This window comes from Aulonocara stuartgranti (genome assembly GCF_965226115.1).
Source record: "Aulonocara stuartgranti genome assembly, chromosome: 5".
NCBI classification, from domain to species: Eukaryota; Metazoa; Chordata; class Actinopteri; order Cichliformes; family Cichlidae; genus Aulonocara; species Aulonocara stuartgranti.
In genome coordinates this window covers 13708796-13723335 of record NC_138943.1, presented here as the reverse complement: position 1 = coordinate 13723335, position 14540 = coordinate 13708796, and the positions used below count along the sequence as shown (strand labels likewise).

Below are 14540 nucleotides of genomic sequence, written 5' to 3'. Positions count from 1 at the left end.
ATCGAATATTTATGTGTATACATTGCCAGGAAACACAAGTGACTGAATACCAAGTGAGTTACACACACACACACACACACACACACACACACACACACACACACACACACACACACACACTATTTATTTGTTATTGGCTACAGTAATGAGACGAGAAATACACAAGTAGCTCTCATCTCATCGCTGTGTATGTTTGTGTGTTTTCTTGCAATTACAAAGGACAAATAGCCAATACCAGCATTTTATTATGTGAAAGAGAGAATGCATCACAGAAAGCCATTTTTTTGGTGTTTGGATGAGTTTGATTCAGACTAACAACCTTCTGAGAAACAATCATTGTTCTTTGCTTTTCCCTATCCTCTCTGTTATGCCTCTTATTCAGAGCTGCAGGTCACAGGCAGGATTCAATTTAAATCACTAAAGCGCTCAGGGACATTTGGTTTGCACACAGGGGTTGCAGTGGCAGCACAAAACACAGACATAGAAATAGAAATTAAAAACACAACCACCATAACGACACACAGAAGTGATGAGAGCTGACAGGGAGGTAGGCTGGATGTAATGAAACAAAAGGTTTGCATATCTGTTGCATATCGTGAGTGTGAGCTATGAACACTTGCATTGTTCCTCTGGGCTTTTATTTAACAAATATAATTTATATATCCCAGTGGGACTTATTTCCTTTTTTGTGCTTTTACTTTGTGCTAATGTAGACTTCACTGTTTTGGGTGGCTCTTTCATCTTAATATGGTGATATTTTCTCTTAATGTCAACAACTTCTCATAAAACATTACAACTTATCATGTACTGACACTTGGCCAGCATCCCTATTGTACTGCAGCGAGTAGTGTTAAAGTGTAGTGTAAAACAGCATTTTGCATTGTGAAAAATAACAATTTACAACAGTGCTTTTAGTCGGCAACTAAGTCAGCAGAAGCACAAATCATTGGACCTTCAGTATTCAACATTTTTGACTTGTTTTCTGCCACTGAATACATGAAGTCGTGGGAGTATAGTTTCTAAGGAGAGATGTCAGACCCTTGGCCAGCTTGGAGAAACAAAGGTGGCTCCTCTAGTAACAAGATGTTACCAAGTCAGCTATGTCGACTTACACATATTCCCTTGAAATATCTATAGACATTACAGCTTTCGCCAGACTTGCATGCTTTAACCAAAACTTCTTCCTAAATGCTACTAATAATCTTATATTTATACACATGCTATTAATTCTGACACAAAATGTGTTCTTAATAAAAAATTGTTAAGCTATTTGCTAAAATGCTAGTGCCCCGGCAGTTAGCTGTAGCTGTAGCTGTGAAGTGACTCTTTGTTTTGCTGTCATACCTGTAACACAGCCCAAATTTATGTGTTCACATTCATGCACTGAGCTGCTGCACTTGACATCCACAATGTCTTTATGTCATCTCATCTTTAATAATATGTAAGAGTATAATAAAGATTAGACAGTAGTATCACGACATGGGAATGTACAGATGTGGAGAAAAGTATTAGCCCCACTATGAATTGTAATTTTTTTAGAAAGTATAAATTATTTTTATGCGCATGTAAATACAGAATTATTTCAGAAAAAACCCCATCAATTTTGAAAAACAAAACAAAACAAAACAACACAACAATGCGCTTTAACTCTGTAATGCTAAAAGCTTGTAAAGTCAAGTTAAACTGAGGGTCATCTTTCAGTTTTACACCATATAAAGAACTTCAGTAAGGGTTTGAGCTGTCACTTGAAAAACATTCACGTCATGAATGAAAAAAGAAAAACAGTTTAAACTAGAGAAAGAGAAACGTTGATTCTTCTGAGCGACAAAGAACTGGAATGAAAATGAGAAACAAGAAATTCAAAGAGAGCCACACAGTATGGTAGAGGTAAGTGAAAGATTTCAGTGACTGAGGAAAGAAAACTAGTAACAGATGTGTCAGAGCAAGAGACTGATTGCAAGTAGTTGCAGTGACCAACCACTCACCCAGAGGTTAATCGTGCAGGACCGACAACCTCTGGGCAACCACGTTTGTTTGGAAGACGACTGAACAGTTTGCCTGGTGGAAGGAAAACTGTCTCAGTCTGACTTAGAATAACTTCATTCACTCACAAACAGATTGGTAAAGATTTGCAATTAATCACCATATAATTTATGAACGCAGAGTGACTGACTTTTATTGGTTACAGTATGTTAGCAGTTTGCTCTGAGGAGTGCAATTCATCTGTTCCATAAAATAATGAAACACACAAAGGTTTGTGGGCACAGGTTTTACTGTAAATTGTGCTAAAAATCACGTTTTATTTTGCACCAGATATTCATGTAATAGTTGCCACTAGGAGTATTTATCTGGAATGGAGAAGGAGATGCTATCGGAGTACTGGAATAACTGGCACTGGTGTGTAGAACCAAAACTTTGACTCTGTCCTGTTGCTCTTTACTCACCAGAGTGTTTCTAGCTGAGCCACACAGAACAGCGTGAGAGTAAGGGAAGAGGAGAATCCAGATACAAGATGCATTCAAGGATATATCTAGTTTACCTTTTTCAGAAACCTTGGCATCATTTTGGACAGTGAGCTCAGTGTTGATGGTCGTTTTAAAAGGTCACCAGAACAGCTTTCTGTCACCAGAAAAATGTATTCAAAGTTAGAAAATTCTTAGCTTAAACTGACTCAGGTGGTCGCGGACACCCAACTTTGTGAACACAATAAGCTGGGAATGATACTACACCAGATTTTCATTTGCTGACACCAGATGTGCTTCTACTAAAAAGGTTTTTTGAAAATCTTGTGAATACAATCACTCGAGAAAGATGTCAGCTAGGATTTTCAAACTGATACCATAGGTGCATCTACCAGGAGGCTGAGGAGTAGCACTGGTGACCGACAGTATTTTGTATTTGTATTAAGTTTAAATATAGTGAAATGTGCTATATAAATAAAACTGCCACTTTTACAGTGAGCATAGCACGTTCCAGTGTTTCCAGTATATCTACAGAGATCACCTCACAATGAAAACCTCTTTTCTCAGCCATGTACATGCATGGAGCGACATTCATGCTTCTTTTCTTACTTTCCTCGATATCAACAAGAATGTGTGTTAGTGTGTTAGATTAGTTTCTTTATATTACAGTATGTTACAATAATATGCAGAATATTCCCAGCCACAAACTTGCATCTTCAGACACAATTGCAGTCAGACTCAAGAATACACACAGTTTACGGTGCCAGAATTAAATCCCCTGTCAACTTAGTGCTTTGTCCAGCTGTACTACTTAACTTCAGTAGTTAACATGCAATGATGCCAGTTTAAAAAAAACAACATTTGTTTCTACTTTTCTGCAGCCCATCACCCTTTTTTAACCAAATCTCCATGCATGGAAGGAGGCAGCTTTAGGGTTGATCTTTTCACTCAGGAGCGTAGCTGTTCTTCTCGGTCTGCCCATGACGGTAGCTGCGTGTTACTTGCAAAGCCAACAAACCTTATGTGTACAATTTCCTCCTATATGTCCTCATAGCAAGGCTTTCTAAATACATCAGTACTGTCATTCTGACCCTATTAACACACCTGAAAAACAATTCAGCCAGAATAAAGAATGAAGCACCCTGATAACAGAAACCCATTGCAAGTAGGGAACTGGTCAGCAAATTGATTTGCCTTATTTCACCTGCAAGTACACAGTAATGCTGATTCAGAAATTACTATGACAAAAGTAACTCAACAATATACACAAATGGAAAATTCCCTGTAATATTACTGGTGGAACGACAGAAGCAATTTTGATTACCCAGAAAAACAGCAGTTTTCAAAATTAGTAGGAGAAACAGATGGGGAACACAAACACCTTCTGCTTATTTCTATGGGTATGTAACGGAAATAAACTTTATACATTTTAGAAACTGATATTCATAATATAAGATTGAGAGCAATGGCTAGACGTGAAGATTTGTTGATATGTGGTTTAAACAGGAGGTACAAGTAAACATAATCCGTTATTAACATGCTGTTGATCTGTGCAGTTAGGATTTCCCTGTACTGCCTATGCCTGCTGGATTTGATGTGGAGCATTTCAAAAGAGGGATGTTTTTCACTATTTCTTTACTGTAATGTTCTCAGCACTGGCCTGTCAATCAAACTGTGCTGGCGTACTTGGTACTTTTGATGGTGCCGCTTGAGTTTCGGTAGATGGCATTTGTTCTCAGACATGGTGGAGACCGCTGTGCACGCTAACTACACTGTGAGTCTTTGACTTTGTTCTGTCACAGAATCACTAGACTTACTTTTTTCAGTTTCACTACTTTTCTGTCATAATTTTGTATCCAGAACCTAAACCTTGACCTTCTTTCTTTCACACATATTCCCACTCTGTTAGTGCCTTATTCAGCAGTTGTCCCTAGCTCACACCCTGGCATACATCAATACACTTACATTTCCTTTTTTCCCTGTAATTTCCCTCTGTAACCTTTTTACCTCATACCAATACACAGAATCCATCAGGAAGAGGTCAGAGGGTCACATGACGCCCACACATCTCTCGCTTTCATCTCCAGGGAATCCTAAAGGGGTAAAAAAGGTGTCATTTTAGCACCAAAGTGAGCTGATCCCATTATTAATAACATTAGGTGAAGTTAATAGGCAGGCATAATTCTCCAGATGCGGATGACTTCATTGGAGAAATTGGCCTAGAAACATTTAATTTAAGTACAAATTACTGTGGAAGTTTCTCATTCTGCTAGCAATTTAACAGAAAATAACATAAAATGGCTGTGCAGGTTATGATGAAGCATACAAAGAGGGGGAAGTAATTGAAAAGTATTGTCCTTCAGGAAATATAAATGGGGTGAAAAAGACAAGAGAGAAGTATCGAGAAGGGAAGAGAAAGAAGGAGTGATGAAGAAAATAGAATAAAAGGACACGTTTCAGAAATAATAAATGGGCTAAAGCCAAAAATAAGATAAACAGCAGGAAAAAATTAGGAATAAAAAAAAGTAAGAGGGCAGGTGGCAAGAATGGAGAATGACTTTGATGATAGACAAAAGGGAAGGGGATGTAGAAGCTGAACACACAAGAGAGAGTGTCATTTTATATGTGTGTGTGAGGGAAAATTATATTAAAACGGACATACTGCTTAAAAGCACTTGAACTACCTTAAACATACATCTTCTAAAGTGACTTTCAGAGCTTCGCTTTTTGATCTGAGTGTGGTTACAACAAAAACAGCCCTTGTTGCACAAACCTGAATAATTCAACATCTTTAGTTCTTGCAAAGTGGAAGCTGCATGATGGCCACAACTGAACTAGACAGTGAGGGCACAGTTCCAGCTGTGCCTTCTGCTTTAGAAACTCTCACTTGAAGCATCTTTGATGTGTCGTGATCTCTCTGTAAAAGCACAACAATAAAAGTAAACAGCTTAGTTAATTAATTTTTGATGTTGTGTTTTTGTGTCTCCGCAGTCTTTGCTCATAGACACTTAAGTTGGGTCGAGGTTAGGGAGCTGGGAGAAAGAGGAGTGCTTTATTAAAATTTATGTCATGCATCCAACTTTCAAAAGGTCCCCAGAAGCCATTCATAGTTGCTGACTAGCAACATCTTGTGATCTTTGATGAACTTTTGTGTGCTTGCAAAGTAAGCTGTTAAGAAGTTAAACTGCATTATAACTGTGATTTTTGAAAGAATGCATTTGTAACATTGAATATTTCTATAATTACAAGCCAAGTTTCTACCAGCATCTGATTATGATTATGCCTGTAGAATCATCTTTTTAGCTTAGGGTTTACTGCTGACTGTTTTTAGATTGTAAAAAGTGACCTCATCTTTCCTTCTTTCAGCAACTGCAACTGCAAATATTGTTAGTCCAAAAAAAGTTGTAAAATAAGGTATATGCAACAATTGCAGCATTTTGCAGCCTGTTTATTTGACTATGTACTCGTATTTGTGGGAGAAGACCCCATTTACAAGACTTAGTGGATTATATAGGAGTTATGGTAGTTAGTTGTTTAGGATTTCTGGTGACTCCCAAGGTCAGCTATAGGGAATGGTTACTTGCTTAGAATGCTATAACATGTTAAACATAAAATATATCTAATTAAAATCCAAGATACTGTATTTGTGCAAATGTTCTATTAATACTTTAGTTGTAAGTAATTATTTGTAATGCAAAAAGAAGAAAATTATCCCTTTTCGTGCTGTTACATTGCATTTCAATATACAGTGCCCATCTTGGTATAAAAGACATATCCAGATAATTACAGGAATAGTAAATGGCCTGCATTTGTATAGCGCTTTTCTAGTAGACTGTGCTTGCAACAAGAGAGGTCAACTTCAGGTGTACATGTCCAGCAGCGCAATGGTACTGGGAACCAAAGACCTAGTGCTTAATAAATTATTGTGGGATAAATACGAATTAAATAAGTAATAAGGTTTGTACTGAAAGTTTAATACTGCAGTAATGTGGGTATTGGTGGTGAAAAAGGATCATTGGTTTCTAGCGGCGTTTGATCCATTAGTTCATAGCCAGTTCCCACCAGAGTACATTTACAACAGGCTGGAATGAGAAGATGAATTATTAAGCCCAAATAGAGACAAAAGAAAAAATCTTCTGACTGCTGCTATGGTGCTCAGCTTGCACTGCTCAGAGGAAAACAGCTTACTTTAATATGTATGGAAGAATGACATATACAAAGAAAGAATAAGTGAATGATGAGTGAAATGGAAGATCAAAACTAGTTGTTTGATAAAGGTTATGTGAAAGTCTGGACTGGGACCAAAAATCAGCCCTGGGATTTTTAGTTAAGTTGGCCTGTGATTGGTCAAAATAGCCCAAATGGTCCAATTAAATATGTCAAATCCTCAAAGCACTAGTAAAGCTACACGAGTAGTAGTACATGAAAAAAATATAAACAAAACAAACATAAAACAAATATATGCATATATGTTTGATACCGAAAGAGTTTGTCTTTTTGATCAGATTGGTACGGCTGTTGCACTGCAGTGCGGCATGTGACAATTAAAAGTTAAAATTAAGTCTTTATCAACCACACCTTCCACACTAAACTTGGTTCTATGAGGTGCATGAGCAGGGTAGGGGCCTGGCAAATGATCACCAGACCAGCCCTGGTTGTGTGCACATCCTGCAGCAAAGGTGGGTTTAAGACACTCGTCCCCACAAATTTGTGTTGTGAATGTCAAATACCCAGCTTGCTTTTCATCAGTTGCAATGGATCCATTGTATAGCAGCCTTTCAAGCCTCTGCTGTCTTATATTTTATATGTTAATCTTAATTTATTACATCTCCAAGAGCAATGACGCAGTTTGAACATATGGTTGAGCTGTGAAGGGTTTAACATTTTGGAGAAGTACTACAACAACCTCATTTTGGTTCCAATTGATTGCTTTTCATTTCCCATCTGTATTTGTATTCCTCTTCTCTCACTCCTTGGTGAATTGACCCTTTGTTTTGTTTAGTGATACAGAGATGAAGCTCAGTTTGAACCATAGTTTGATTTAAGAAAAGATGTTGTGTCCTAATCCCTTCAAACTCTGGTTGTGTTTGATAGTGATGTGACCTAACCCCTTCACTGGAGCACAACAGAGGTACTTTTTTATTTGCGTTGTTGTTTCATCATGCATTTATGAAAAACAGTATGTTTGCGTGTGTTACTGAGTGACATGCTACTTCTTCGCTTCAGTGCTTCGTGTGGCAACATGCATGCATTCCTCCCTTGAATAACTCTTGCTGTTCTTGTTTCTCTTCTTGTCTTGGTGAAATAAACAAGGTTGTTGGCATTAACTGTGACCACAAACCAAAGACGTTATTTACTTTGTGAACAGCGAGCATTGTTAGAAGGTAGGAATCATAATGATGAAGAAAAGGTTAAAAAGAGCTCTGAAAGTTTTACAGAAAAGAAGAAGAGCGAGATCAGAAGCAGCATACGGAAACAATAGATTTGCATTTACGTAGAGGTTGTTAGCGAGCACGCACAGAAGAGCCAATGTTAGAAACTCTTTTGTGTTTCTTATTACAATTTTGTAATGTTCTGCAAAGGATATTCATATTATATATTGTGAAGGATGAATAATTTAACTTTTTTAGTATGTCGCACAACATAAAATTAACTGTTATCTTAATCAGGTTCATGTTGTAAGGCAAAGATCTTACTATAGAGATAGAAACTCAATGATCCCTGTAATCAGAGATTTTTGGGTGGAAAAACTCATTGGGTACGGAGTAAAGGCAGTGAAAAACAAACAGGCCAAAACACAAACCATGCTTAGAAAACCGCCTTTTCCTGAAAGTCGTAAAAGCTTTATTCAACACAGCAGTTTAGTTTTCAGCATTCGAAAAACTAAAGGCTGCTTCATCAAAAGTTTTTGTCTTTGCACCTGGGTAAAATACTGGAAGCATGCCAGACTTGATAAATGTTTGGAAACAGTAGTGAGGAAGCACGTTAGGAGGAAGATAGGTTAGTGGATGATGCAATCACCAGACCTCCAACCAAGAGACAAGAATGCGAGTCTTCTGTGGGATCTTCACTTTGTTCTTCGAGTCTCTCTTTGTGGGATTCCGCTTCTCATTTTTCCTTTTTCTGATCAATGATGTGCCACACTTTTAGTAATTGGTCTGAAATTTGCAACTGTCCAAAAAGCATTTTCACACTGAAAAATGAACAGAAGCCTATTTCACATTAACAATGCTGCCTTTTTTAAACCAATGTTTTTTTCTCTCTCTGCTGTAGTGTGGGGAAGGTTTCTCACCTGTACTTTGGTTCAGCATCAAGCTGAAAAGTGTAAAGGATCTGGAGCAAAAAGCACCCACATAAACTGTGTTTCTCCTGAAATTAATTTTCAGTTCATTTTAATCACAGTTTTTTCAGTTTCACTTAAAACATAATAATAAAGTATTTTAAGTGTTAGTATTACATTTTTACATTCATATTAGTCTTACATTTGCACACATTAGTATTTAATGAACAAACGGAGCTGTAAACACTGTGGGTTTTTTCATTCGTTTATGTCTGTTTAATTAAATCATTTATATACTTTATAAATGATGGATTAACATTTCTAAATAGAGTATTTTGTCAAGTGCAAATCAGTTATTTAATGGGTAATATTGTCAATTAGCAAATTATTGAGATGCACAGATCAAATGGGGGTGAGCGTTCAATTTATTGAAAACAATCACGGTGAGGAAGCTACTCATTACTGAGTTCATGTTGGGAACTTCTTGGGGATTTAAATGTTGTTTTCAACTGCATCTACAAAAAAATGTTTTGTCTCACTCCCATTTCTTCCTGTTGCATTTTCAAGCTCTACTTGGAACCTTGTTAAGATCCAACCATGAAAAATATAATTTTTTGCTATTTTTCAAATGGTTTTAAACTTTTGATCAGGACTACTAGACCATGGGAACATGAGTGCCTGTTTTGGCTAAGCATTTGACCTTGACCTTTAATGTTAGTGACCAAGGTCAAAGATCTTGAAAAACAATTAAAACATATTGAGTATAATATATCATATCAAAGGGCATGGAGAGAGCTGCACAACACACTTCTAATTTTTTCTATAGAATGCCCTTCAACATCGCAATGAGGCCAGAAAGTTTGGCAAAATTGCACACTGCATAAAAACATCTTAAAAAAGCAGGTTTTTACATCTTATAGAAGCCAAATATTTCAGACAGTTCTGCTCCAATCATAGGGAAAAATATAATAAAGCACACTATTTTCATATGTCATGCTTGAAGGTCATAGGTCAAAGGTCAAGGTCACACAAGCCAGGATCATCTCCAAAATTTAAAGCAATACATTAGTCATTCTGGGACATAAGCACTTTCTTTGTTTGAGCTATTTTTTCAATATATTGTTTCACTTCAGAATGACATAAAAATATATACTAGACCTGATTTCCAAATTACCAATGCTGACATTAGCTACTCCCTCCTGTTCCCTTAGGTCCTCATCCACCGCTCACCTTATGGTTCCCCTTGCCCGTTTCTCCACTATGAGCAACAGAGCTTTCAGCCGCTCTGCTCCCCAGCTCTGGAATTCACTTTCTCCTGATATTAGAAATACCAGCTCTCTTCCCTTTCAAGTCAAAACTCAAAACCCATCTCTTCAAACTGGCTTACTCTCTTTATAATTAGTCTTAGTCTCCCATAATTTCACTGTACATGTACAGTGACAATAAAGGGCTATTCTATTCCATTCTATTCTATTTAAACATTGCCTCCAATTATTGTCTAATGTTGTTTTTATCCTTTTTACTGTTTGTCTTCTATGCTTTGTACAGTGACCTTGGTTTTTAGAAACAAAATGTAATATTATTATTACCATAAATGATCTATAAAAACTGCTGATGCCATCAGGCTGATGTCAGCATGTTGCAATAAAAACATGATAAAACATCAATATTTTAGTAAATTAAATAAAAATGTATTCAAAAGAAGCACTTTTTAATGATTAAGAAATTGGCTCATTTGCGACTATTGGTGATTCAAATTTGTCTTGAAATGTAATATAAACAATTCTGCTGGTGTCACTCTCTGAACAAAGAGTGTATAACCACACAGTGATGCTCCATGTCCTGTATTATTGGGGGTAATGTTGTGCTGAAGTGCTTAATATTATATTGAGAAAAAAACCCTAAGTCCCATGGAAATACAGACCTATCAGTCACAGATTTGTCCTTCAGCATTATAATGTGATCCAAAACCTTGAAAGAAAAAGCTTCAAATATCGGAAGAGCAGCATAATTTCCAGACATAAATCCTATCAAAATCAAAGTGTCAAACCAAAGCAGTAGCTACATTTGTGGGAACTTCAGCAACAGTTTTGGAATGAACTTTGCAGTGTAGAAAGGATTCCACAGGGATGTGTTCAGCTGCTGAATGAGAAAAGCCTTTTACAGTTACTGGAGTATATTTATGCATACACAGTACATATTTCTACATCACAGGAAAACTTTCAGGGTAAAAATGGCAAAGAGACAAATGTGTTGGTTTTGCTTCATAAAGATATTAACATATAAAAACCTATAGCTATTATTCAAACAAGTCAGTTCTATTTATTTGCACAGACACAGTGGATTCCTCTAATAAAGTCCTCCCCTTTTTGCACTCCTGCTGCCTTTAAATATAAACCGTTTTCTTAAATACCACCACACACTCATACAGAAAATCTTGATCATAAAACAGCTGTGGTTTTATATAGATTAAAGTAATTGTACATAAAGGAACTGAATACAAAATGTATGCACAAACAATGAATGTATTCTGAACCTAATTACATGCTGTTTGATTGGTTTTACAAGAGTAAAAGAATGTAACACCAGTGAAGGAAGGAGCATAAGCAAACATCTGAGAAGTCTAAAGCTCATTTTTGCGAGTGTTTTAATAGAGAAGCTCCTGAATCATCACATAAAAAAAACAGAAAGGCTTTTCTAGCTTAAAGACTCAAAGACTGAATCTGCTCCTTCTATCACAAGAAAAAACATCCTCCCAAGAACAAAATAATCCTTATTTACATTACTTTAATTGCTCCTAGTGTAATTCATTTATGTCTGTTGCTTATTGGCCCTGGCTGTAAAGTGCCAAACATCCACTGGAGCAAATCTCAAACCCAACCCCAGTTTTTCTCATTCTAAACTCACTGTACATAGACTAGGTTGGACTTCGAGCTTTTGTATTTTGTTTATGACTGAGCAACAGTAATAATGATTATGGTAATTAATCTTGTTGTTACAATATTGGTATAACTTGTCTCATTCTCCTCTCTGTATAACTTGCCTCTTGGTTGCCTTGGCAATGCCAACTGAACACCCATCGAATGCCAGTCACTCAGTTTCACCGTACGTAATGAACGCTTCCTGACTTTCAGTCTCCCTCTCCTGTCTCTTCACATTCATTTACTACTTCCCATGTTCTTCGCTGTCTTTCGCCTTTGCCTTGTTTGCCCTCTTCCCTTTTCTATGCTGGTTTGCTCTTTGCATTTTAAGCCATCACTCTTTGTTCTTTTTGGTTGTTTTCCACACCCACTTTTATTCTTCTTGCTCCGTTTTAAGACACTTCAGGGTGTATCTGTATGTGTGCAACCACTCAGTGTATTTACTTGCATTTAAATGTTTATAATATAAACAGGATTTATAAATGTTTTTTCAAGGAAGTGTGCATACATAAGCAGTTTGCAGTATATGTGGGTTGCCACACATAGAGGAAAAGCGCCATGACTTTGCATCCAGTTGCCTCATTATGGTATTTAGTCAGGCTTATGTTTAAGCATAAGGCTGCGGGATGGTATGGATCTAATCCTGTTTAAACACATCCTGTGCTTGTGTGTTATTTGAGGCTTAGTTGTGTGTCAGAAAGTAACTTGTGTTTGAGTCAAAAACTGAAACAAAGATAGAGACAGAGAAAGATCAAGGATATAAAAATAACAGGGTTAGAGGGCACAGAATCGGTGCACATATCTCAAGCACTTTGTGAACCTATTTTTGAGAAGCAAACTATAAATAAATGTAATATTATTTATTATCTTTTAAAAAAAATTGATTTAGTTCCAATGTGAACTCTTTATGTGGTGATCTTGTGATCCACAACGAGCCTGTGCGTGGTTCACACCCAGATTGTTAAAGGCAGTGTGAGTGCAACCCATCAGTGTAATAAGGCAAGACAACCGTACCTCATTTGAGTTAACCCTTGGCCTCTGTCACATTATTGTAGGGCTTTCAACATAGTCACTATCTGGACCAAGACTTCCTATTTTGCTCACTGGTCTATGACTGTAGATAAATTCAAAAAGTGAACAAAAAGCTCACTTGTAGTTGGGTGATAGCCAGTAGTTTCAAGATGGAGTTTTAGCAAAGACAGACTCTTGTTCTACCACACAGATTGGTTATATTGCACCCAAATCCTGCTTAAAGTGAATGATCAATTAAACTTGGCCACAAATGGAAACCAAATTAGTTCCAGTACCAAAACATTTGTCCCTGAAAACATATATTTATATAAAGCTTTGTGTTTCTAGAGATTACTGAGGAAACAACTTCCAAAAAGAGCAAATATGGAAGGCCCTTGGTGGGTTTATAATGGTGAATGGACTTCACTGAAGGGATGAAAAAATGTCTATAAACAAAAATAACAGAGTCAGATGTACAAAAAATTTGTGCAGAAAGGTTCATACCTCACATATTTCAAGTTATATATTTATACTATGTTGTAAATAGTTGTGTACATTTGGGTTCTCTTTTGTTGCATACTTTATTAATCCCCTGTAGGGAAATTACTCTCTGCATTTAACCCATTCTCTCAGTGAAGCAGTAGGCAGCCACCAATCCAGCGCCTGGGGACCAGTGTGTAGGGATGGTACTTTGCTCAGGGGTACCTCAGGGTAGCTGTTCGGTGAACCCCGACCTTTTGATCATGGGGCGAACGCTCTACCTGCTGAGCTATCTCCTCCCTTACTTAAATATTAAAGTAGTTATTTGGTGAGATTAAAAAAGAATTTGGTGGCACTTGTTTATCTTGATGCAAGATAACTCTTTGTGTTCTTTAAATAATACCAAATGACTAATGCTGCAGCTTCTAAATTCTCTTACTACAATAGCGAAAAATAATAAAGGCAAAAAAAAACACATTTGAATTGATGTTTTGCTTTTGAAATAAATACAAACTATCCTGAGCAGCAAACTAACCTTTAAATTTTATACACGGTCATGTTTCAGCAGGACGATGCTGTTACAAATGAATGCCATTTCACCTGGATGAGGGATTAGTATCTAAATCAGAAAGAACAGATTTGTGGTGTTGATTATTTAATATTTGTGCTGTTTCTGTTGCAATGCTATATGGAATGGCCTTCATACCCACTAAAAAGTTTCCTCTCATCTAATCTTACTCCCAGAAAAAAAAAGAAAAAGAATGAAGGCTGGTGATTTTGGAGAAAAAGAGAATGTGGAACTGAGGTCAAATGGGCCCCACACCTTGTTTCTTACTTGACTGAACATTCAGCATTCTTCACCCCAGGGCTCTGTCCACCATGTCCATCTCTCTGCAGGTGTGTGTGTGTGTGTGTGTGTGTGTGTGTGTGTGTGTGTGTGTGTGTGAACACAAAAAACAAATACTGTCATGGTCCTGGGCCATGTTGGCCCAGTGTTCTTAGTTTTCTTGTATGTTTGTATTTTGTTCCCTGTTTAGGCTCTGTTTCCTGACTTGCCCTGTTGTGTTGTTCCCTGAGTGCTTTCCCTTTGTGACTCTCACCCCCTGTGTGCCCCTCTGTGTATTCATGAGCCCTCGTCCCCTTTCGTGTTTATTCCGTGTCTCCCCTGCCCGTTATGTTGGTGTTCTCCCCGTGCTCTCTCTCCTCCTGTCTGAACCTCTGTACTTCCTGTTTCACCTCTACCGTCAGTGTTGTGTTCACTCCTGCCATGTCCCGTGATTATTATCAGTGTCACCTGTGTTCCCCGTGTGCTCCCACTTCCCTCGTTAACCCTCTGTGTATTTATGTCTGCGTCTCCCTCAGTTCTGTGTCGCGTTCTCCCTCATG

At 37.4% G+C, this 14540-nt stretch overlaps 1 protein-coding gene and 1 long non-coding RNA gene across 4 annotated transcripts in view; both read left to right on the top strand.

Annotated features, from left to right (window-relative positions):
* Positions 1-14540, top strand: part of LOC309707057 — a 262943-nt gene that overhangs the window by 96448 nt on the left and 151955 nt on the right. The window lies entirely within an intron of this gene.
* raly (RALY heterogeneous nuclear ribonucleoprotein) overlaps positions 1-14540 on the top strand; it is a 130130-nt gene that overhangs the window by 33185 nt on the left and 82405 nt on the right. The window lies entirely within an intron of this gene.